The sequence below is a fragment of the Neofelis nebulosa genome, chromosome 7 (genome assembly GCF_028018385.1).
Source record: "Neofelis nebulosa isolate mNeoNeb1 chromosome 7, mNeoNeb1.pri, whole genome shotgun sequence".
Classification (NCBI taxonomy): domain Eukaryota; kingdom Metazoa; phylum Chordata; class Mammalia; order Carnivora; family Felidae; genus Neofelis; species Neofelis nebulosa.
Window position 1 is genome coordinate 28,191,739 of NC_080788.1, and position 23,953 is coordinate 28,215,691.

At 40.5% G+C, this 23,953-nt stretch overlaps 1 protein-coding gene across 1 annotated transcript in view; it reads right to left on the reverse strand.

The window, feature by feature from the left end:
* Positions 1 to 23,953, reverse strand: part of OCA2 (OCA2 melanosomal transmembrane protein) — a 483,960-nt gene that overhangs the window by 428,680 nt on the left and 31,327 nt on the right. The gene's annotated exons all lie outside the window — the stretch shown is intronic.

A 23,953-nucleotide genomic window follows, 5' to 3' on the forward strand; every position in this document is an offset into this window, starting at 1 on the left:
CTTCCCCTCTGACAACTATCAGTTTGTTACAGGTATGACTCTGCTTTTTGTTTGTTTATTCATTTGTTGTTTTTTTAGATTTCATATATGAGTGAAATTATATAAGATGTCTCTTGCTCAGTCTAATTTATTTCACATAGCATAATACCCTCTAGGTCCATCCATGTTTTAATAAATGACACAATCTCAATTTTTGGAGGGATATGAGTGTGTGTGTGTGTGTGTGTGTGTGTGTGTGTGTGTATGTGTGTGTATATATATATACACATTCTTTCTTGTGGATGTATATATATGTATATATGGATGTGTATATATAGAGAGATGTGTATAGAGATATAGACATATAGATATAGATGATATAGATAGATATAGATATAGATATAGATATAGACATCTTCCTTATCCATTCACCTATCAATGGACATTTAGATTGCTTCCATATATTGGCTATTGCAAATAATGTTGCAATAAACATAGGATACATATATATTTTTCAATTAGTATTTCTGTTTTCTTTGAGTAAATACCCAGTAGTAGAATTATGGAACCATATGGTATTTCTATTTTTAATTTTCTGAGGAACCTCCATACTGTTTTTGACAGTTGTTCCTACCAACAGTGTACAAGGGTTTCTTTCTCTCACACCCTCCCCAAATCTGGGGGATAGGCTTAGGAATCCCTCAGGCTTACACCAATGGGTTAACAAGGCATAAAGAAATACAAAACCATAGAATGCTCACACCTGAGTTTGGGTAAACCAGATTGGCACTCCAAGAATATGGGCGTGCAAAGGCACCCCAAGAATAGGGAGGTGAAAAGGCACCAGGAATAGGGAGGTTCAAAGACACACCAAAATAGAAAGGGGGTGCAGAGCCCCCAGAAGAGAGAGGGAGGGGCAAAGGCCCAAAATAGAAATGGGCACAAAGGCTCCCAATACAAAGGTATATGAGGTAAACAAGACTAGGCATGCAGGGCAAAAATGCCCCCAATTTACTACTATAGCAGAAAAGCTGCTTTGACAGAAGAAAAGGGCCAAGGTAGGTAAATTGGTGAATTAGACTATAGACCGCTTCGCAAAGCAGCCAGAGTGGAGATGGTTAACAAAAGAAAAGATGCCTTATTAACCCTGGGGTTATTTCCCCTATCTGTCTCATCCCCTAGGCTAGCTAAGATAAACAGAGGTGCTGCCTCATGTCCGCAATAAACAACCTCCTCCCGACTGCCCAGTGCCCGGATTTTGTTTTGTATTAACCCAAACCCCTAATCCCGAATATCTTCAAGACCCCCTTTCCCTCACATCCACAGTTAATGTTCACAGATTCATTGTCTCTTTGTGCACATCCATCACCATGTTTGTAAGCCTTCTGATCCTAATAAACATGGGGCAAGGACCTTTATTCAGGGTTCTTGTCTTTTCCTGGACATTAGCCATCTCTCGTTTTTCATCCTGCATCCTGCTCTCTTGCTACACAGGAGAGAAGTTTAGACCCAGAGTCTACGACACCCAACACTTGCTATTTAGTGTCTTTTTGATAACCATTCTGACAGGTTTCAGGTGATATCTCATTGTGGTTTTGATTTGCATTTCCCTGATGATTAGTGATGTTGAGCATCCTTTCATGTGTCTATTGGCGATCTGTATGTCTTCTTTGGGAAAATGTCTACTCAGGTCCTCTGCCCATTTTTTAATTGAGTTGTTTGCAGTTTTTTGGTGTTGAGTTTCTTAAGTTATTTATATATTTTGCATATTAACTCCTTATGGATATATCATTTGCAAATATCTTCTCTCATTCAGTAGGTTGCTTTTTTTGTTATTGATAATTTGGCAGAGTTCTAGAGTTGGCTCTTTTATATGCTAGTTGTATTGTGGATTTTGAAAAGTTCCAACACATTTTGGGAATCCAGAAGCCACATGCATGTGCATAGTCTGGGCCTGGGCTTCCAGGGCTAAGCACAGGCCCAGGAAATACCTGAGAAGGCCCTAATGTGTCATGTCTGGCTGACCTTGAGACTTTGCACAAGCAAGAAATGAAGAATAAGGCAGAGTGCCTGACTGAATGTTAAAGGTTTATCCCAACATGCACATATAGCCCCTTGGCAAAAAGGGAGACTTAGGAGTTCTAGACATTTAAGAATATCTCTGTTAAGCACCCGGGTGGCTCAGTCGGTTAAGCATCCAACTTTGGCATAGGTCGTGAGCTCACGTTTCATGAGTTCACAACTTGCTTTGGGTGAGCTCGAGTCCTGCTTCAGGTGAGCATGAACCCTGCTCTGGGCTCCATTCTCTCAATCTCTCTCTCTCCCTCTCTCTCTCTCTGTCTCTCCCACCATCTCTCCCTCTCTCTCTACACCTTGTGGGATTTTCTCTCTCTGTCTCTCGCTCTCTCTCTGCCTCTCTCTCTCACTTGCTCTCTCTCTAAATATATAAAATAAAATTTAAAAAAATCTTTGTCATCAAATCACTATGCTAAGAGAATTCCATGGCAACACACAATAAATAATACAGACTTAACAAAATTCACTCAGGAAAGTCACTAAAGAACAGCAACAACAACAAACCATAGGAAAGGGGAAGAATTTCTCCCTTAGGAAAGAACCTTAGGAAGAAACTGATTTCCAGAATTTCCACTCTATATCATTTAAAACTTCCAATTTCAACAAAAACTTATGATACATATAAAGGCATGTATGGCCCATACACAAGGAGCATGGTTAATAGGCACCCTCCCTGAAAAAGGTCAGACATTGGACTTCCTAAACAAAAACTTTAAATCAGTGATTTTAAACATGTTCAAAAAACCAAAGGAACCCATATTTAAAGAACTATATGCAAGCATGAGACTAGTGTGTCATAAAATAGAGAATATCAGTAAAGAAAAAGTATTAAAAAGAACAAATAGAAGTTCTATAATTGTAAAGTACAAGTGAAATAAAAATCTCAATATGGTGGCTCAACAGTATGTTCAGAAAGAAATCCCTTCAACTAATAATTCCACAGACTGTAAAATGACTCTTCAAAATAAAGGAGAGAGGAAAATGGAAACCTGGGAAGTTCTAAGCCCTCTTTCCCTCACAGAAACTGAAAGAAGGAAGGAAGGAAGGAATGAAGGAAGGAAGGAAGGAAGGAAGGAAGGAAGGAAGGAAGGAAGGAAGGAAGGAAGAGGAAGAGGAGGAGAGAGGAAAGAAGTAAGGAAGGACCAGAAGTTTTTTGAACCAACTTTGTAGGAGCTCTGGAAAACAGTCAAAGGTTTACAGCAATCAACCAAAAGCCCAAACATTAACAAGCCATCTTCAAAAGGGTAGGAAAGTTTGGAGGCATTTCACTTGCCTTTGACCCACACACTCCCTGATGTGGAAGTTATCTGACTCTTGAACAGGTGGAAGTCTGGTTCTCAGTTCATCCCAACCTTTTAAAATAGAAAAGGCAAAAAAGACTTCATTTGAAATGTATTGAGCATCTCTATCCTAAGCTGTCTGGGGGCTACGTGAAAGATTCCTACATGATGAAATGTGCTTATCTCTGTTTCACATAACTCAGTGCAGGTGGGAAAATCAGCAGTCATCTGCTAACAAAACCTTCAAGGTGGACTACAAACCCACAAACATCTGGGGCAAGATATTATAGGTGGAGATATACAATAGATCATCTAAGGCCATAGAAGAAACTGGGGTAAGAATCTTTGAGAAATTAGGACATTCAAAAGCAGCCATGAATACAAGGGAATCTAAAAGGCCACACACATACTCAGGCCAGACAAATGACCAGAAAATTCCTGAGAAAAACTTAAACTTTACCTCAAGTTGATCCCTAACTCAGAGGAAGTCTAGCTCAGTGGAAAGAAAGAGAAGGACTGAAGATTGAATCCAATCACCAACTGTCAATGATTTAATCAATGGTGCCTACATAATCTCTGTTTTTAAAAAAATGGGGGGAGGAGCTAAGATGGTAGAACATCATGAAGTTTTTTGTGTGTCTCACGTCCATGAAATACAGCCAGACCAGCACTAAACAATCCTGCACACCTAGAAAACTGATCTGAAGATTAACACAACAATCTGCTCAACCTGAACCACAGAAATCAGCAGGTATGTGGCACAGAGAGGTGAACTGGGGGAAAGAGAAGCCATGGAGGGCAGGGAGCCACTTTTGCATGCAGAAAGAGGACAGAGATGGGGGGGTGGAATATGGGAAATGCACTTCCCACCAAATGCCGCTGGAGAAAAAGTGGAAAAGTGGAAGTAGCCACAAGACTGAACTAAAAAGGGAGAAAGGAGAAAGAAGAGGGTTTAAATTCCATTCAGACTATGAACAGGGGAAGCTCAAAGTCTGAAACTCCACAGCTCAATACCTGGCAGTGCTCTGGTGGAAGGGCAAATCCCCAGGAGCAGAGTGGAGTCCGGGTTCTTCAGACCACATGGGGAGAGGCAGTTCCCCTCCTAGAAGGACACCTGATGGAGGCTGTGTGGGTCCTCCAAAGGCAAGGCTCCAGTGGACCTGGGAGAACAACCACATTCGCTGGTGCTGGAACAATGTCATTAGGGTGAAGCCTGGTACCAGATGTGTGCTGTGATTTTCCATAATAACTGAAAGGCTGCTGCTACACTATCTCAAGAACTTTTTCTGGGGCGGGCTGGCAACCGGCCACAGTCTCTGGGCATCAGCAGCAACCCAGTCCCACAAACGTTCCTAGGGACGACCAGCACCTGGCCATTGCTCGGTGAGACCCTTCTGCAGAAGGGCAGAACCAGTCAAAGCCACAGTCCGTCAAAAGTAAGGGGTCGGGAAAAACAACTACATCTGAGACAAAACTCAGGAGAGAGGTGCTGTCTGGGACTTGGTCACAGACTGTGTAAAAGCAGGGAGTGGATGGAAGCTGAAGATAAAGGACAGGTGCACGATTGCTGATCAGGGAGAACAGATACTAGAGACTGAGTAGCTGGGTGAGGCCATATTGACTGCTCCCACGCATGCACATACACACCTACAAGCACCACAACAATCCACCCCAGTAAGCTAAGCAGTGCCATCTAGTGGAGAACAGAGCCATTACACTAAGCCCTGCCTAACTGGGCCAACCTCGCTCTTCAGAAGCACAAGTCTCTCCACCTGCTTAGTTTATGGATTATAAAAGCGATTCATAGTTTGACTTCTAGGGGAAAACGAAGTAATTTTAATCGTATTTCAGTCTGTTTGCTGGTCCATCTATTCAATTTCTTTCTTTTTTTGTTTCTTTTTTCTATTTTCTCTTTTTCATTTCTTTTCTTTTCCTTGAATAAAGAGAAAAAATTCATTTTTATTTTCAATTTTTTTAATGTTTTCTTTAATATTTTCTACAATATTTTTCACTTTTGTGTAAATTTTTTCAAATTCTATTTTAATTACATAATTTCACTTTAGTCTACATCAGTGTATTCATTTTTTCACATTGTTAACTAATTTCCTTCTTTTTCTTTCACCTTTTTTCACTAATCTGTCAAGCCCCTTTCAACACCCAGACCAAAACACACCTAGAATCTAGCATCATTTATTCGATTTTGTGTGTGTGTTTGTAATTTTTTTAATTTTAATATTTTTTCATTTTATTTTTTTAATTTTTTTTACCCCATTAATTCCTTTTCTCCCTTCAAAATGACGAAATGAAGGAATTCACCCTAAAAGAAAGAACAGAAAGAAACGACAGCCAGGGACTCAACAAACACAGATACAAGCAAGTTGTCTGAACCAGAATTTAGAATTCATGATAATAAGAATGCTAGCTGGAGTCAAAATAGATTAAAATCCCTTTCTGCAGACATAAAAGAAGTAAAAGCTAGTCAGGATGACATAAAATATGCTGTAACTGAGCTGCAATATAGAATGGATGCCACAGCAGCAAGGATAGATGAGGCAGAACAGATAATCAGCGATATAGAGGACAAACATATGGAGAATAATGCAGAAAAAAAGAGGGTGATTAAGGCAAAATAGCACAATTTAAGAATTAGAGAAATCAGTGACTCATTAAAAAGGAACAACATCAGAACCATAGGTGTCCCAGAAAAGGTAGAGAGAGAAGTGGGGATAGAAGGGTTACAGGAGCAAATCATACCAGAAAACTTTCCTAACCTGGGTAAAGACACAGACACCAAATCCAGGAAGCACAGAGGACTCCCATTATATTCAACAAAAACCGACCATCAACAAGGCATATCATACTCATATTCACAAAATACTCAGGCAAGGAGAGAATCTTGGAAGAAGCAAAGGAAAAAAAGTCCTTAACCTACAAGGGAAGACAGATTAGGTTTGCAGCAGGCATATCCACAGAAACTTGGCAGGCCAGAAAGGAGTGGCAGGATATATTCAATGTGCTGAATTGGAAAAATATGCAGCCAAGAATTCTGTATCCAACAAGGCTGTCACTCAAAATAGAAGAAGAGATAAAAAGTTTCCCAGACAAACAAAAATTAAAGGAGTGTGTGACCACTAAACCAGCCCTGCAAGAAATTTTAAGGGGGACTCTCTGAGAGGAGAAAAGATGAAAAAATACAAACATACATACATACATACATACACACATACATAAATAAATACCAAAAGCAACAAAACTTAGAAAGGACCAGAACACCACCAGAAACTTCAACTGTACAAGCAACATAAGGGCAATAAATTCGTATCTTTCAGTACTCACTCTAAACATCAATAGACTCAATGCTCCAATCAAAAGACATAGGGTAACAGAATGGATAAGAAAACAAGATCCACCTATATGCTATTTACAAGATACCCACTTTAGACCTAAAGACACCTTCAGATTGAAAGTACAGGGATGGAGAACCATCTATCATGCTAATGGTAAACAAAAGAAAGCCAGAGTAGCCATACTTACATCACAAAGTCTAGACTTTAAAATAAAGACTGTATCAAGAGATGCAGAAGGGCATTATATCATAATCAAGGGGTCTATCCACCAAGAAGACCTAACAATTTTAAACACTTAAGCGCCAAATGTGAAAGCACCCAAATGTATAAATCAATTAATCACAAACATAAAGAATCTCATTGATAGTAATACTATAATAGTAGGGAACTTCAACACCCCACTCACAGCAATGGACAGATCATCTAGTCAAAAAAATCAACAAGGAAACAATGGCTTTGAATGACACACTGGACCAGATGGACTTAACAGATATATTCAGAATATTTCATCCCAAAGCACCAGAATATACATTCTTCTCCAGTGCACATGGAACATTCTCCAGAACAGACCAAATACCAGGACACAAATCAGCGCTCAACAAATACAAAAACATTGAGATCATACCGTGCATATTTTCAGACTACAAGGCTATGAAACTCAAAACCAACCACAAGACAAAATTTGAAACGGTAACAAATACTTGGAGTCGAAACCACATCCTACTAAAGAATGAATGGCTAACCAAGAAGTTAAAGAGGAAATTAAAAAGTTCATGGAAGCCAATGAAAATGACAACACCACAACTCAAAACCTCTGGGACACAGCAAAGGCAGTCATAAAAGGAAAGTATATAGCAATCCAGGCCTTCCTAAAGAAGGATGGAAGATCTCAGATACACAACATAACCCTACGCCTTAAAGAGCTGGAAAAAGAACAGCAAATAAAACACAAAACCAGCAGAAGACAGGAAATAATAAAGATTAGAGCAGAAATTAATGCTATCGAAACAAAATAAACAGTAGAACAGATCAATGAAACCAGAAGCTGGTTCTTTGAAAGAATAACAAAATTGATAAACCACTAGCCAGTTTGATCAAAAAGAAAAAGGAAAGGACCTAAATAAATAAAATCAAGAATGAAAGAGGAGAGATCACAACCAACACAGCAGAAATAAAAACAACAATAAGAACAGAGAAAGACAGATACCATATGGTTTCACTCTTATGTGGATCCTGAGAAACGTAACAGAAACCCATGGGGGAGGGGAAGGGAAAAAACAAAAGAGGTTAGAGTGGGAGAGAGCCAAAGCATAACAGACTGTTAAAAACTGAGAACAAACTGAGGGTTGATGGGGGGTGGGAAGGAGGGGAGGGTGGGTGATGGGTATTGAGGAGGGCACCTTTTGGGATGAACACTGGGTGTTGTATGGAAACCAATTTGACAATAAATTTCATGAAAAAAAAAAAGCACAGTGAGGCTGAAGACAGGACATAGCTGGAGTAAGTGAATGAAGCAGGAAGCACAGTGCCCACAGTCATTACCTGCTAGAACAGTAATTTCAACTCTGGTTGCATATTGGAAACACCTGGGGAGCTATAAAAAGTGGTCAGGTGTCTGTGGCCCACTCTGAGTCAATTAAATTAGAATTTCAGAGGGTGGAGCCTAGGCACTGGTATTTAGTGAGCCTGTGGCTCTAGTGTGCAACCAGAGTCGAGAATGCTGCACTGAGGGTATTGCGTAGGTGATTCCGGAAGTGCGGAATGCAGATGACAATGCATGGCTGGGGCAGGATGAGCTGGATGCTGAAAGTCATGAGGACAGGCTCTGAGTGGCTCGGTGTTGGATGGGCATCCATTCTGGTCCAGAGTAGCACAGGGGTGCAGTGGAAGAGTGAGAGCTAGATGCCAAAGTATTTGCAGGATGAGAGGAAGCATCTAGAGGCTGGGAGATGACAGAGGAGTACAGGCTTTTACAAAAACATAGATAAAATGTGGCCTGTAAACAACAGTGACTGTGGAGGACAGCACTGACTCTGAAGCATCCCGAGGTACATGGGAGATGGAGAAAAGGGCAGCCTCCACTGAGGTTGGCAGCAGGAAACACGGTCACAGAGCAGATGGAGGGCCTCCTCAAGGTCAATATGTGTGGGAACCATTCTGAAAATATCAACCCGTTGTGTAAAATTGTACACGACCATACTATGCAACCAATTCAATTTTGCACTAGCCCTTGGCAGATAAACAGCTGAGTGCCCAGTTTAGGTCTCACCTGTATGAAATGCAAAGGCCTTCCCAGGTTTGGAGCCCTCATTTCACCCCTGGCTACCATCATGCTCTGTTTGCCTCAAATCCATTGCTGTTTTTGAAGTTTATTCTATCTGGGATTATCTGCAACTTTGTAAGCCACCTGAAACATGTGTTTGGCATGGGGTGGATTATAAATAAACTCATACTAAAGGATAAAAAAAAACAATAAGAGAACATTATAAGCAATTATATGCCAATAAAATGGGCAATCTGGAAAAAAATGGACAAATTCCAGAAACATATACACTACCAAAACTGAAACCAAGGAAGAAATAGAAAATTTGAACAGACCCATAACCAGTAAAGAAATTGAATTAGTAGTCAAAAATCTGCCAAAAACCAAGAGTCCAGAGCCAGATGGCGTTCCAGGGGAATTCAACCAAACATTTAAGGAAGAGTTAACACCTATTCTCTTGAAGCTGTTCCAAAAAGTAGAAATGGAAGGAAAACTTCCAAACTCTTTCTATGAAGCCAGCATTACCCTGATTCCAAAACCAGACAGAGACCCCCACTAAAAAGGAGAACTACAGACCAATTTCCATGATGAACCTGGATGCAAAAATCCTCCACAAGATATTAGCCAATCAGATCCAACAATACCTTAAAAAAATTATTCACCACGACCAAGTGGGATTTATACCTGGGATGCAGGTCTGGTTCAATATCCACAAAACAATTAAGGCGATTCATCACATCAATAAAAGAAAGGACAAGAACCATATGATCCTCTCAATAGATGCAGAAAAAGTATTTGACAAAATACACCATCCTTTCTTGATTAAAAATCCTCAAGAAAGCAGGGATAGAAGGATCATACCTCAAGATCATAAAAGCCACATAAAAACGACCCAACGCTAATATCATCCTCAGTGGGGAAAAACTGAGAGTTTTCCCCCTAACGTCAGGAACAAGACAGGGATGTCCACCCTCGCCACTGTTATTCAACATAGTACTGGAAGTCTTAGCCTCTGCAATTAGACAACACAAAGAAATAAAAAGCATCCAAATCGGCCAGGAGGAGGTCAAACTTTCACTCTTTGCAGATGACATGATACTCTATATGGAAAACCCCAAAGATGCCACCACAAAACTGCTAGAACTGATTCATGAATTCATCAAAGTTGCAGGACATAAAATCAATGCACAGAAATCGGTTGCATTCCTATTCACTGACAATGAAGCAACAGAAAGAGAAATCAAGGAATCGATCCCATTTACAATTGCACCAAAACCCATAAAACACCTAGGAATAAATCTAACCAAAGAGGTGAAAAACCTATACATTGAAAACTATAGAAAGCTTATGAAAGAAATTGAAGAAGATGCAAAAAAAAAAAAAATGGAAAAAGATTCTATGCTCCTGGATAGGAAGAACAAATATTGTCAAAATGTCGATACTTCCCAAAGCAATCTACATAGTCAATGCAATCTCTATCAATATGACACCAGCATTCTTCGCAGATTATTTGTTCTAACAAATAATCCTAAAATTTGTATGGAACCAGAAAAGACCCCGAATAGCCAAAGCAATCTTGAAAAAGAAAACCAAAGCAGGAGGCATCACAATCCCGGACTTCAAGCTATACTACAAAGCTGTTATCAGCAAGACAGTATGGTGCTGGCACAAGAACAGACACTCAGATCAATGGAACAGAATAGAGAACCCAGAAACGGACCCACAAACGTATGACCAACTAATCTTTGAGAAAGCAGGAAAGAATATCCAATGGAATAAAAACAGTCTCTTCAGCAGGTGGTGCTGGGAAAACTTGACAGCGACATGCAGAAGAATGAACCTGGACCACTTTCTTACACCAGACACAAAAATAAACTCAAAATGGATGAAAGACCTCAATGTAAGACAGGAAGCCATCAAAATCCTTGAGAAGAAAGCAGGCAGAAACCTCTTTGATCTTGGCCACAGCAACTTCTTACTCAACATGTCTCTGGAGGCAAGGAAAACGAAAGCAAAAATGAACTACTGGGACCTCATCAAAATAAAAATCTTCTGCACAGCGAAGGAAACAATCAGCAAAACTACAAAGCAACCGACAGAATGGGAGAAGATATTTGCAAACGACATATCAGATAAAGGGTTAGTATCCAAAATCTATAAAGAACCTATTAAACTCAACACCCAAAAACCAAAGAACCCAGTGAAGAAATCAGCAAATACATGAATAGACACTTCTCCAAAGAAGACATCCAGATGGCTAACCGACACATGAAAAGATGCTCTACATCACTCATCATCAGGGAAATACAAATCAAAACCACAATGACATACCGCCTTACACGTGTCAGAACGGCTAACATTAACAACTCAGGCAACAACGGGTGTTGGCGAGGATGCGGAGAAGAGGATCTTCTTTGCATTGTTGGTGGGAATGCAACAGTGGTGCAGCCACTCTGGAAAACAGTATGGAGGTTCCTCAAAAAATTAAAAATAGAACTACCCTATGACCCAGCAATTCCACTACTAGGTATTTATCCAAGGGATACAGGTATGCTGTTTTGAAGGGACACATGCACCCCAATGTTTATAGCAGCACTATCAGCAACAGCCAAAGTATGGGAAGAGCCTAAAATGTCCATTGATGGATGAATGGATAAAGAAGATGTGGTATATATATATACAATGGAGTATTACTCGGCAATCAAAAAGAATGAAATCTTGCCATTTGCAACTACGTGGATGGAACTAGAGGGTATTCTGCTAAACGAAATTAGTCAGTCAGAGAAAGACGAAAATCATATGACTTCACTCATATGAGGACTTTAAGAGACAAAACAGATGAACATAAGGGAAGGGAAACAAAAATAATATAAAAATAGGGAGGGGGACAAAACATCAGAGACTCTTAAATATGGACAACAAACAGAGGGTTACGGGGGGGGTTGTGGGAGGGGAGATGGGCTAAATGGGTAAGGGGGATTAAGGAATCTACTCCTGAAATCATTGTTCACTACATGCTAACTAATGCGGATGTAAATTAAAAAACTAAAATTTAAAAAAAATTCTAAAAGACAGATTGGAAGAACTTCCGAGTTGGTAAATGCATCAAGATACTGGGAAATTGGTGCATGTGGAGACAGCATGGAAACACTATGCCACCCCTAACCCCACATCTTGCTTTATCCATATCTTCCACTCGGCCTTTCCTGAGTTGCATCCTTTACAGTAAACCAGTAAGCATAAGTAAAGTCTGTTCCTAAGTTCTAGGAGTCATTCTCGCAAATTATCAAGCCTAAGGAGGGGGTCATGAGAACCCACAATTAATAGCCAATCAGATAGAAGTGCAGGATACCTAGTACTTACAATTGGCATCTAAAGTGGGGACAGTTTTGTGGAACTGAGCCCTTAACTTGTGGGATCTAACACTAACTCCAGGCAGATAGTCACATTATCTATACCCTGCCTTGTTTCACAAAGATTTTAATAGTTTTAAGAAAACACTTACTAACCAGTTTGTACACAGGTGGTATAACTGATTTGAGAAACTGCCCCTAGACTTGCTGGAAGTCAAAGGACAAAAGGGGTGCAACACCCTACAAACGTCTGCCTGCTTCTCTTCTGTTCAGAATTAACAGAAAATGAACAGGTTGCAAGAGGACTGTTCTCAGAGAGTTAAAAAATATGAAATCCCAAATTACCTTTTCAACACAATATTAAGCAATGTATTTGTAGCTTATCCATAGCATTCTTTAGTTTCATTCTCTTCACAAACCTATAACAGTTAATAAGTTTTCAATTCTCTGAGGTAAAGAGTTGGTTTGCTTTTTTTGTTTGTTTGCATATCCAGTGATTTCCATCCTGCCTTACCTATATTAGGTTTGAAAGACCTCTGTGTTTTATTACCCACGTGAACACATCTCTCCATTTTATACTTATTTTCATGAAACAAGAATTGCAAAATGTAATGAAGCCCTTGAATAACCTTTAAAAAGAGATGCATCTAGGGCAACCAGACAACACCAGCACATCCCTGCCCAGGAAGAGCATGCTGTTTGAGGAACTCACCTAAGTGCACAAGTGAGGATGGACTACACCCTCCATACTTACACCAAGCTGATCCTTGTCCTAAGGGCTCACACCACAGGAGGACTAGCCAACAGCCATTCTCCTGGGTCTTTTGTGAGCTGCCCCTATAGGTTTCCTAGTTGCTGTTGCTCCCTCTCCTAGAAGCTCTACAGGGGAAGTTGTGGCTCATGAGTGCTCATCTCTACCATCCCTGGGACCTGTCCTCATCTATGGCTGTTGTCTCCTGGCTTCCACCTACTCTCACCTCCCTTACCCTAAACCTATGGACCATCCCTGCATCCCTGAGGTCTGGCCCTTTGCCCTGATGAAGAGGTCCCCAGACTAGCTCCCTAGATACTTCCTTCTGTTTGTCCCCCTGTTGAGGAGGGTAGAAATTTCTGGGCTCTATCCTCACCATGTGGGGACAGAAGGGTTGAGAGAGCTGCACAGAGGCCTTCTTTTGTCCCCCAAGTTTTCTCCAATCCTCAGGCAGCTGCTGGTACATCCCAACTGACCTTCCTGAGCCCTGAGCACACCCTCCTCATGCTCTCCATCCTACTGTACCTGGAATCAGGTCCCAAGGGACAAGACCTCCTGCCTGTGAAGCCCACAATGTGTGTCTCCAGGTTGCCTCCTGGTACACTGAAGGTAAAAGAATTTGTAAAAATACTCTCCTAGTTGTGCAGACTGTTACCCACTTCAATGTCTTACTCTGTAAATTAAAAGCTCATTAGCTTTTCATCCCCTTTACATACTGGCTGGGACCATCCTAATGCCCCAACCCTTCCAGTGCTTTTGACCAGTCTCTTCCTAAATGAGTTTTGTCTGTTATTGGCCTCTTTCATTCTCAGCCTTTGTCATTTCTTACTTATCCTGACTTTCAAGATTATAAGTATTAATACTCAGTTTATTGAACAGCTGACCTTACATGCATAAAGCAGGAACTGCCTCCATTTTCTTTCCTGTCACAGCCTCTAAATAACTTACAGGCATACCTTGTTTTATTGTGCTTCCTTTTACTGGGCATTGCAAATATTGCATTATTTACAGATTGAAAATTTGTGGCAACCCTGTGAGGAGAAGGTCTATTGGTACCATTTTCCCAACAGAAAGAATCCCAAGCAGTCTCCACGCTATCATAAAGGAGCCTGACATGGGGCTAGATCCTACGAACCATGGATCAGGACTTGACCCAAAATCAGGAGTAGGACACTCAACTGACTGAGCCACCCAGGTGTCCCTGCAATATTTCAAATTTTCCACTACTATGATATTTGTTATGGTGATTTGTAATTGGCTATTAGAACTTGTAAAAGCTCAGATGATGGTAAGCATTTTTAAAAATTTATTCTCAAGTTAGTTAACATACAGTGTAGTCTGCTATTTTTGATTCTTTGAGGAACCTCCACACTGTTTTCCAGAGTGGCTGCGCCACACTGCATTCCCACCAGCAGTGCATGAGGGTTCCCCTTTCTCCACATCCTCTCCAACATCTCTTGTTTCCTGAGTTGTTAATTTTAGCCACTCTGACTGGTGTGAGGTGGTATCTCATTGTGGTTTTTATTTGTGTTTCCCTGATGATGAGCGATGTTGAGCATCTTTTCATGTGTCTGTTGGCCATCTGGATGTCTTCTTTGGAAAAGTGTCTATTCATGTCTTCTGCCAACTTCCTCACTGGATTATTTGTTTTTCAGGTGTTGAGTTTGGTAAGTTCTTTATAGATTTTTGGCACTTACACTTTTTCCTATATGTCAATTGCAAATATCTTCTACTATTCCATCAGTTGCCTTTGAGTTTTGTTGATTGTTTCCTTCACTGTGAAGATTTTTTTATCTTTATGAGGTCCCAATAGTTCATTTTTACTTTTATTTCCCTTGCCTTCAGAGACATGTCAAGTAAGAAGTTGCTGCAGCCGAGGTCAAAGAGGTTGCTGCCTGTTTTCTCCTGTAGGATTTTGATGGTTTCCTGTCTCACATTTAGGTCTTTCATCCATTTTCAATTTATTTTTGTGTATGGTGTAATAAAGTGGTCCAGTTTCATTCTTCTGCATGTTGCTGTCCAGTTTTCCAAGCACCATTTGCTAAAGAGATTATCTTTTTACCATTGGATACTCTTTCCTGCTCTATTGAAGACTAGTTGGTCATACATTTGTAGGTCCATTTCTGGGTTCTCTATTCTATTCCACACAGATACATAGATTCTATTCCAATAGATCCACAGATCTATTCCATTGATCTATGTGTCTGTTTTTGTGCCAATACCATACTGTATTGATGATTCCATCTTTGTAATAAAGGCTAAAGCCTGGGATAATGATGCATCCAGCTTTGGTTTTTCTTTTCAACATTACTTTGGCTATTTGGGGTATTTTGTGGTTCCATACAAATTTTAGGATTGTTCTAGCTCTATGAAGAATGCTGGTGTTATTCTCATAGGGATTGCATTGAGTGTGTAGATTGCTTTGGGTAGTATCAACATTTTAACAATATTTGTTCTTCCAATCTAGAGCATGGACTGTTTTCCCTTTTCTTTGCGTCTTCTTCAATTTCTTTCACAAGCTTTCTATAGTCTCCAGTGTACAGATCTTTTACCTCTTTGGTTAGGTTTATTCCTAGGTACTTTATGGTTTTTTGATGCAATTGTAAAGGGATCAATTCCCTGATATCTCTTTCTGTTGCCTCATTATTGGTGTATAGAAATGCAACTGATTTCTGTAGATTGATTTTATATCCTGCACCTGTACTGAATTCTTGTATCAGCTCTAGCAGTTTTTTGGTGGAGCCTTTTGGGTTTTCCATGTAGAGTATCATGTCATCTATGAAGAGTAACAGTTTGACTTCTTCTTTGCCAATTTGGATGCCTTTTATTTTGTTTTGTTGTCTGATTGTTGAGGCTAGGACTTCCAACACTATGTTAAATAACAGTGGTGAGAGTGGACTCCCTGTCATGTTTCTGATCTAGAGAAAGCCCTCAGTTTTTCCTCATTGAGGATGATATCAATGGTGGGCCTTTAATATATGGCTTTTATGATATTAAGGTATATTCCTTCTATCCCAACGTTCTTGAGGGTTTTTATTAAGAATGGATACCGTATTCTGTCAAATGCTTTTTCTTTTTTTAGTGTTTATTTATTCTTGAGAGACAGAAAGCATGAGTGGGGATGGGACCAGAGAGAGAAGGGGACGGAGGATCCAAAGCTGGCTCCACACTGGCAGTGGTGACTCTGATACAGGGCTCCAACTCACGAGCCATGATATCATGACCTGAAGTCGGACATTCAACCAGCTGAGCCATTCAGGCACCCCTCAAATGCTTTTTCTGCATCTATTGACAGGATCATATGGTTTTTATACCTTCTTCTATTAATGTGACCTATAATGTTGGTTGATTTGTGAATATTGAACCAGTCCTGCAGCCCAGGAACGAATCCCACTTGATCATAGTGAATAATTCTTTTAATGTACTGTTTAATTAGATTTGCTAGTATCTTGTTGAGAATTTCTGCCCAATTCCATCAGGGATATTGGGCTTTCATTATTCTTTTTAGTGGGGTCTTGTCTGGTTTTGGAATCAAGGTAATTCTCGCTTCATAAAATGAGTCTTGAAGCTTTCCTTCCATTTCCACTTTCTGGAACAGCTTGAGAAGAATAGGTATTAACTCTGCTTTAAATGTCTGGTAGAATTCAATCTGGTCCAGGAATCTTATTTTGGGGGACAATTTTTGATTACCAATTCAATTTCTTCACTGGTTATGGGTCTGTTCAAATGTTCTATTTCTTTCTGTTTGAGGTTTGATGGTGTGTGACTATCTAGGAATTTGTCGTTCTTCAGTATTGTCCAGTTTTTTTGGCATATAATTTTTCATAGTATTCTCTCATAATTGTTTGTATTTCTGTGGTATTGGTTGTGATCTCTCCTATTTCATTCATGACTTTACCTATTTGGGTCCTTTATTCTTCTTTTGGAAAAGTCTGGCTAGGGGTGTGCCTGGGTGACTCACTCAGTTAAGCATCCAACTTTGGCTCAGGTCATGATCTCATGGTTCATGGGTTTAAGCCCTGCATTGGGCTCTGTGCTGATAGATCAGATCCTGGAGCCTGCTTCAGATTCTGTGTCTCCCTCTCTCTCTGCTCTCTCTGTCTCTGTTTCTCAAAAATGAATAAACATTAAATTTCTTTTAATTAAAAAAAAGTCTGGCTAGGGGTTTATCAATTTTGTTTATTCTTTCCAAAAAAACAACTCTTAGATTCATTGATCTGTTGTACTAATTTTTTATTATATACTGTTTATTTCTGCTCTAATCTTTATTATGTGTCTTATTCTACTGACTTTGGGATTTCTTTGCTGCTGACTTTCTATCTCCTTTAGGTGTAAGATTAGGTTGTGTATTCAGGACCTTTCTTGCTTCTTGAGATAGGCCTCAGTTGCAATGTATTTTCCTCTTAGGATTGCCTTTGTTGCATCCCAAAGGGTTTGGACTGTTGTTTTTTCATTTTCATTTGTCTCTATATATTTTTAAATTTCTTCTTTAATTTCCTGGTTCACCCATTCATTCTTTAGTAGGATGTTTTTTAACATCTGTGTATTTTGGGGCTTGTCAAATTTTTTCCTGTGGTTGATTTCAAGTTTCATAGCATTGTGACTGATAATATGCATGGTATGATCTCAAGCTTTTTATATTTGTTGAGGATTGTTTTGTGAACCAGTATGTGATCTATGTTGGAGAATGTTCCATGTGCACTCACAAAGAGTATGTATTCTGCTGCTTTAGGATGAAAAGTCTGAATATATCTGTTACATCCCTCTGGTCCAATGTGTCATTCAGAGCTATTGTTTCCTTATTGATTTTGTGCCTAGACGATATGTCCATTGTGTAAGTAGAGTATTAAAATCCCCTACAATTACAGTATTATTATCTATACATTTGTTTATATTTATGATTAATTGATTTATAAACTTGTGTGTTCCACATTGGGAGCAGAAAAATTTACAATTGTTAGCTCTCCTTGATGGGTAGACCCCTTACTTATGATATAATTCCCTTCTTCATCTCTTATTACAGTCTTTGTTTTAAAATCTAGTTTGTTGGGGGCGCCTGGGTGGCGCAGTCGGTTAAGCGTCCGACTTCAGCCAGGTCACGATCTCGCGGTCCGTGAGTTCGAGCCCCGCGTCAGGCTCTGGGCTGATGGCTCGGAGCCTGGAGCCTGTTTCCGATTCTGTGTCTCCCTCTCTCTCTGCCCCTCCCCCGTTCATGCTCTGTCTCTCTCTGTCCAAAAATAAATTAAAAACGTTGAAAAAATAAATAAATAAATAAAATCTAGTTTGTTGGCTTTAGCCTCTACTACAAAGCTGCAATCATCGACACAAAAACAAACACATTAATCAATGAAATAGAATAGAGAACCCAGAATTGGACCCTCAAATATATGGCCAACTAATCTTCAATAAAGCAGAAAAGAGTATCCAATGGGAAAAAGACAATCTCTTTAGCAAATGATGCTTTGACACTGGACAGCAACATGCAGAAGGATGAAACTGGACCACTTTCTTATACTATACACAAAAATAAATTGAAAATGGATAAAGGACCTAAATGTGAGACAGGAAACCATCAAAATCCTACAGGAGAAAACAGGCAACAACCTCTTTGAACTCAGACACAGCAATTTCTTGCTCAACATGTCTCCAAGGCAAAGGAATTAAAAGCAAAAATGAACTATTGGGACATCATCAACATAAAAACCTTCTTCACAGTAAAGGAAACAATCAAAAAAACTAAAGGCAACTGATAGAATGGGAAAAGATATTTGCAAATCACATACTGGATAAAGAGTTAGTATCCAAAATCTATAAGGAATTTACCAAACTCAACACCCGAAAAACAAATAATCCAGTGAAGAAATGGGAAGAAGACATGAATAGACAGACACTTTTCCAAAGAAGACATCTAGATGACCAACAGACACATGAAAAGATGCTCAACATCATTCATCATCAGGGAAATACAAATCAAAACCACACTGAGATACCACCTCACACTGGTCAGAGTGGCTAAAATTAATAACTCAGGAAACAACAGATGCTGGTGAGGATGTGGAGAAACAGGAAACCTCTTGCACTGTTGGAGGGAATGCAAACTGGTGCAGCTGCTCTGGAAAACAGTGTGCAGGTTCCTCAATAAAATTAAAAATAGAACTACCCTATAAACCAGCAATAGCACTACTAGGAATTTATCCAAAGGATACAGGAGTGCTGATTCATAGGGGCACATGTGCCCCAATGCTTATAGCAGTGTTATAAACAACAGCTAAATTATGGAAAAAGCCTAAATGTCCATCAACTGATGAATGGATAAAGAAGATATGGTTTATATATATACAATGGAATACTATTTGGCAATGAGAAAGAATGAAATCCTTCCATATGCAGCAACATGGATGGAACTGGAGCATATTATGCTAAGTGAAATAAGTCAGTCAAAGAAAAACAGATATGATACATTTTCACTCATATGTGGAACTTGAGAAATTTAACAGAAGACCATGGGGGAAGGGAAGGAGAAAAAATAGTTACAAACAGAGAGGGAGGGATGCAAACCATAAGAGATTCTTAAATACAGAGAACAAACTGAGGTTTGATGGGGGGGGGAGATGGAAAAATGAGTAATGGGCATTGAGGAGAGCACTTGTTGGGATGAGTGCTAGGTGTTGTATGTAAGCGATGAATCACAGAAATCTACCCCCAAAAACAAAAGCACACTGTATACACTGTACATTAACTAATTTGTCAATAAATTACATTTTAAAAATAGTAATAAATAGGGGCGCCTGGGTGGCTTGGTCGGTTAAGCATCCGACTTCGGCTCAGGTCACAATCTTGCGGTCCGTGAGTTCGAGCCCCGCATCGGGCTCTGTGCTGACACCTCAGAGCCTGGAGCCTGTTTCAGATTCTGTGTCTCCCTCTCCCTCTGCCCCTCCCCTGTTCATGCTCTGTCTCTCTCTGTCTCAAAAATAAATAAACGTTAAAAAAATTTATTTTAAATAGAAATAAATAAATAAATAAATAAATAAAATCTAGTTTGTCTGATACAAGTATGGCTACTCCAGCTTTCTTTTGACATCCAGTAGCATGATAGATGGTTCTCACTTTCAATCTGCAGGTGTCCTTAGGTCTCAAATGAGTCTCTTGTAGGCAGAATATAGATGGATTTTGTTCTTTTTTCAATCCATTCTGATACTCTATGTCTTTTTATTGGGACATTTAGTCCACTTACATTCGGAGTGATGATTTAAAGATATGGATTTAGTGCCATTGTATTATCTGTAAGTTTCATATTGTGGTGATGTCTCCGGTCCTTTGTAGTCTTTGCTGCTACTTCCCATTCAGAATCCGCCTTAGGATTTTCTGCAGGGCTGGTTTAGTGGTCATGAACTCCTTTAGTTTTTGTTTGTCTGGAAAAGCCTTTATCTCTCCTTTTATTCTGGACAGACTTTCTGGATAAAGGATTCTTGGCTGAATATTTTTCCTATTCAGCACATTGAATATTTCCAGCCACTTCCTTCTGACCTGCCAAGTTTCAGTGGACAGGTCTGCTACTAACATCATGTGTCTACCCTTGTAGTAGACACATAAAGTACACAAAAGTACCTTTTGTGTCTAGCTGTTTTCAGAACTCTCCTTCAAATCTTTGTATTTTGTAAGTTTCACTATGATATGTCATGGCGTTGACCTGGTTTGTTAGTTTGAAGGGAGTTCTCTGTGCCTCTTGAACTTGTATGCCTGTTTCCTTCCCCAGATTAGGGAAGTTCTCAGCTATACTTTGCTGAAATAAACCTTCTGCCCCTTTTTCTCACTCTTCTTCTCCTGAGACTCCTATGATTTGGATATTTTTTAGTTTCTTGGAATCACTTAAATCTCCTAGTCTCCCCTCATGTTCTAGTAATTTCCTTTCCCTCTTTTTTTCTGTAAGTTTATCTTCTACTTAACCTATTCTCTCCTCCGCTTCTTCCATCTTCGCAGTCACTGTATCATTTGTTTTGCATCTCAGTTATAGCATTTTTAAATTTATCCTGACTAGTTCCTAGGTCTTTGATGTCTGCAGAAAGGTTTTCCCTGGTGTCTTGTGTGCTTTTTTCAAGCCCAGCTAGTAGTCTTATGACTGTTATTCTAAATTGTTGTCAGATATATTGTTTATATCTGTTTTGAGCAAATCTCTGGCTGTCATTTCTTCCTGAATTTTCTTTTGAGGAGAGTTCTTCTGTTTCATTATTTTGGCTAGGTTTCTGTCTTTTACATGTTTTAATAGCTTGTTATATGTCCCGTACCTGGAAGTACTACTATATTAAGTAGGGGTCATACACTATCCAGGGCCTGGCACTTCAGGAATTTTTTGGTGTGTTGCATACACTCTATTGTGGCATTTTGGCTGCTCTATCCCACTGGTCAGTCCTCTTCAAAGCTCCTCCTTTCTTGTAGTGGTGGAGTTTTTGGACCTTCAACCAGTTGTGCTTTGATTTGTTCATTGAAGTAGCCCTATAAAAAAAGGAAAGGGTGTGGGGGGGAAGCCTGATCCCACACAAAGAGAAAAATGAAAAGGGAGAAAAGAAGACTAAACAGTATAAGTCTTAATCCAGAGAGAGAGAAAATAAAATAAAGAAAAAGAAGATATTGGAAAGGTGTAAAAAGAGTGAAAATGCCTGACTAAACAGCAAAAAAAAAAAAAAAGCAGAAAAAAAATTTTATATATATATATATGAATTGACCAAAAACAAATCAGAAACTATGAGCCTGATTCCAAAAGAAAAAAAAGAAGACGGTAGAGAGAATAGAAGAACAAACAGACAAACCAACAGAGAGACAAACGGACAAAAACAAAGAACAGTTGTCTGGTTGTGCCTTGGACCAGTGGCTATGCTGACCTGGAGGAGAGGTTGGCTGCGTTGGCTCAGTCTAGCTCCAGTAGAAAAGCAGTTGCCAGGCATGGAGGAGCGGGGTTTGGTGTAAGCCCGCCTCCACTGGTGGACTGCTGTGCTGCTTCCCTGAAGTCCCTCCATGTTGGTGTTTGGGAGAAAAATGGCCAACACTCCGATCTCTCCCCCAACCGGGTGTCTCAAACCATGCTACTTAGGCAGCCATCACAGAATAGCAGTTAGCTTGCCCTGCTCCACAGTTCTCCTGCGCCTTCTACGCACTCGACTGGGATTCAAACCCTGATGTCTTAAACGGTCCTGCACTGTGGGGACCCTGTTCAGCTGTAGGGCCCCTCAGCCCTGCTGATAAAAGGTCTTTGGCTGCCACCAAAGGGTCTTTTGTCCTGGGGAGGCAATAAATCCTCTTCCCACAGTACTGGAAGAAAGGGACTATTCTCTCCCAGTGAGCCCCTGAGATTGCTACAGCACCCTGGGCTGGCTCCTTCTCCCGCCAGGCGTGCACACACAGCCGGCTCCAGTCCAGAGAAAGTCGGGCACTTTCATACCTCCAAGTTTCAGCTCCTAAGGCTGTTTGCAAAATGGAAACCGGCGCTCTCCATATTTCTCATTCCCCAGTCCATGGTCTGGAGAGGTTTTCCTCTAATGCTAAGTAGATACTGAATCCCTCTCTCTTTCTCTCCCTTTTGTCTGTTCACAAAAGGGGCTCCCTCCCCACCTTGCCTATGCCATTTTATCTCCCCCAATTAATATACACATACCTCGATCCCTCCAATGTCTCCCTCCACCTGCGGAGATCCTTCTGCCACTCCGCAGGTTGATTTCCTGGGTGTTCCAAGTGATCTGACCTCAATACAGCCGTGTTTGAGGGACAAGGGAAATCCAGGTTCCCCTACTTCTCAGCCATCTTTGATGGTTAGCATTTTTAAGCAATAAAGTATTTGTTAATTAAGATATACACATTGTTTTTGTAGACATAATACTATTGCACACTTTATTAGACTACAGTATAGTGTAGTCATAACTTTTATTTTCACTGTGATACCAAAAACTCATTTGAGTTGCTTTATTGAGATACCTGCTTTCTTGTGGTGGTCTGGAACCTAATCAGAAAATCTCTGAGATATCGTTGTGTATATATTTGTCCTTTTACTCTGACTCGGGTGGAGCCCATAGCTCTCTCCTATCTCCAGGTGTAAATCTACATAGAGTCAATCGAGAATGTGAGAAAGCCAGCCTCACACCCAGCCTCAGCCAACCTGAGGCAGTGGGTGGTGGTAGAGGGGCCCTTCTCCTTTGCCTGCTCCTAGCTGCCTGCACAGTTGGGGTAGTGGAGTGTGGCTTGGAGCCATGGCCAACCTATTTTATCTCTCTAGGGCCTCCCAGGTAAGGAGCTGCCCCACCCCCACAGTTCCAGGTGTGGGACACAAACAGGCAATGGCCTCCTCTAGCCCTTTACAAAATAAAACTGGCCCTCACAGCTGGGAGCTGCCCACCCACCCCAGCCCAGTGGGAAGCTCTCCCATGGGCTAGGTAGCCCTATGCGCATGCTTTGACAAGTGGACCCAGCCCCACCATACCTGCAGCCCTTTACTGGTTCAGGTGGGCCAGGCACTGACAATCCCCTACTCAGCTCCAGAGAGGCACACTCATGGGCAGGTACCTCTCCCCATCCCCACACACCTACTGTGCCGACGTTCTATATTCACAGGAACACAGCAGCAGAGCAGCTTGAGCCAAAGATGCTGATGACAGCAAACTCCCAAGCATCAAAGCAGATGCCATGCAGAGCTAGGACCTGAGAAGGCAGTCTCAGACAAGTGGCAGAGCTATATACCACGCTTGTATGTATTTCTGTGATCTTTGCCTTTTTCAACATTAGACCACTGGTACTGCGTGGGTCCTGGTTAAGCAGGACTTCTTGCCTGTAGGGACCAGGATACCAAGATCTGCAGGGTAACCAGTATGTCCCTACATGGGTATGAATAGACACTTATAGCACACTTTTATACCTAT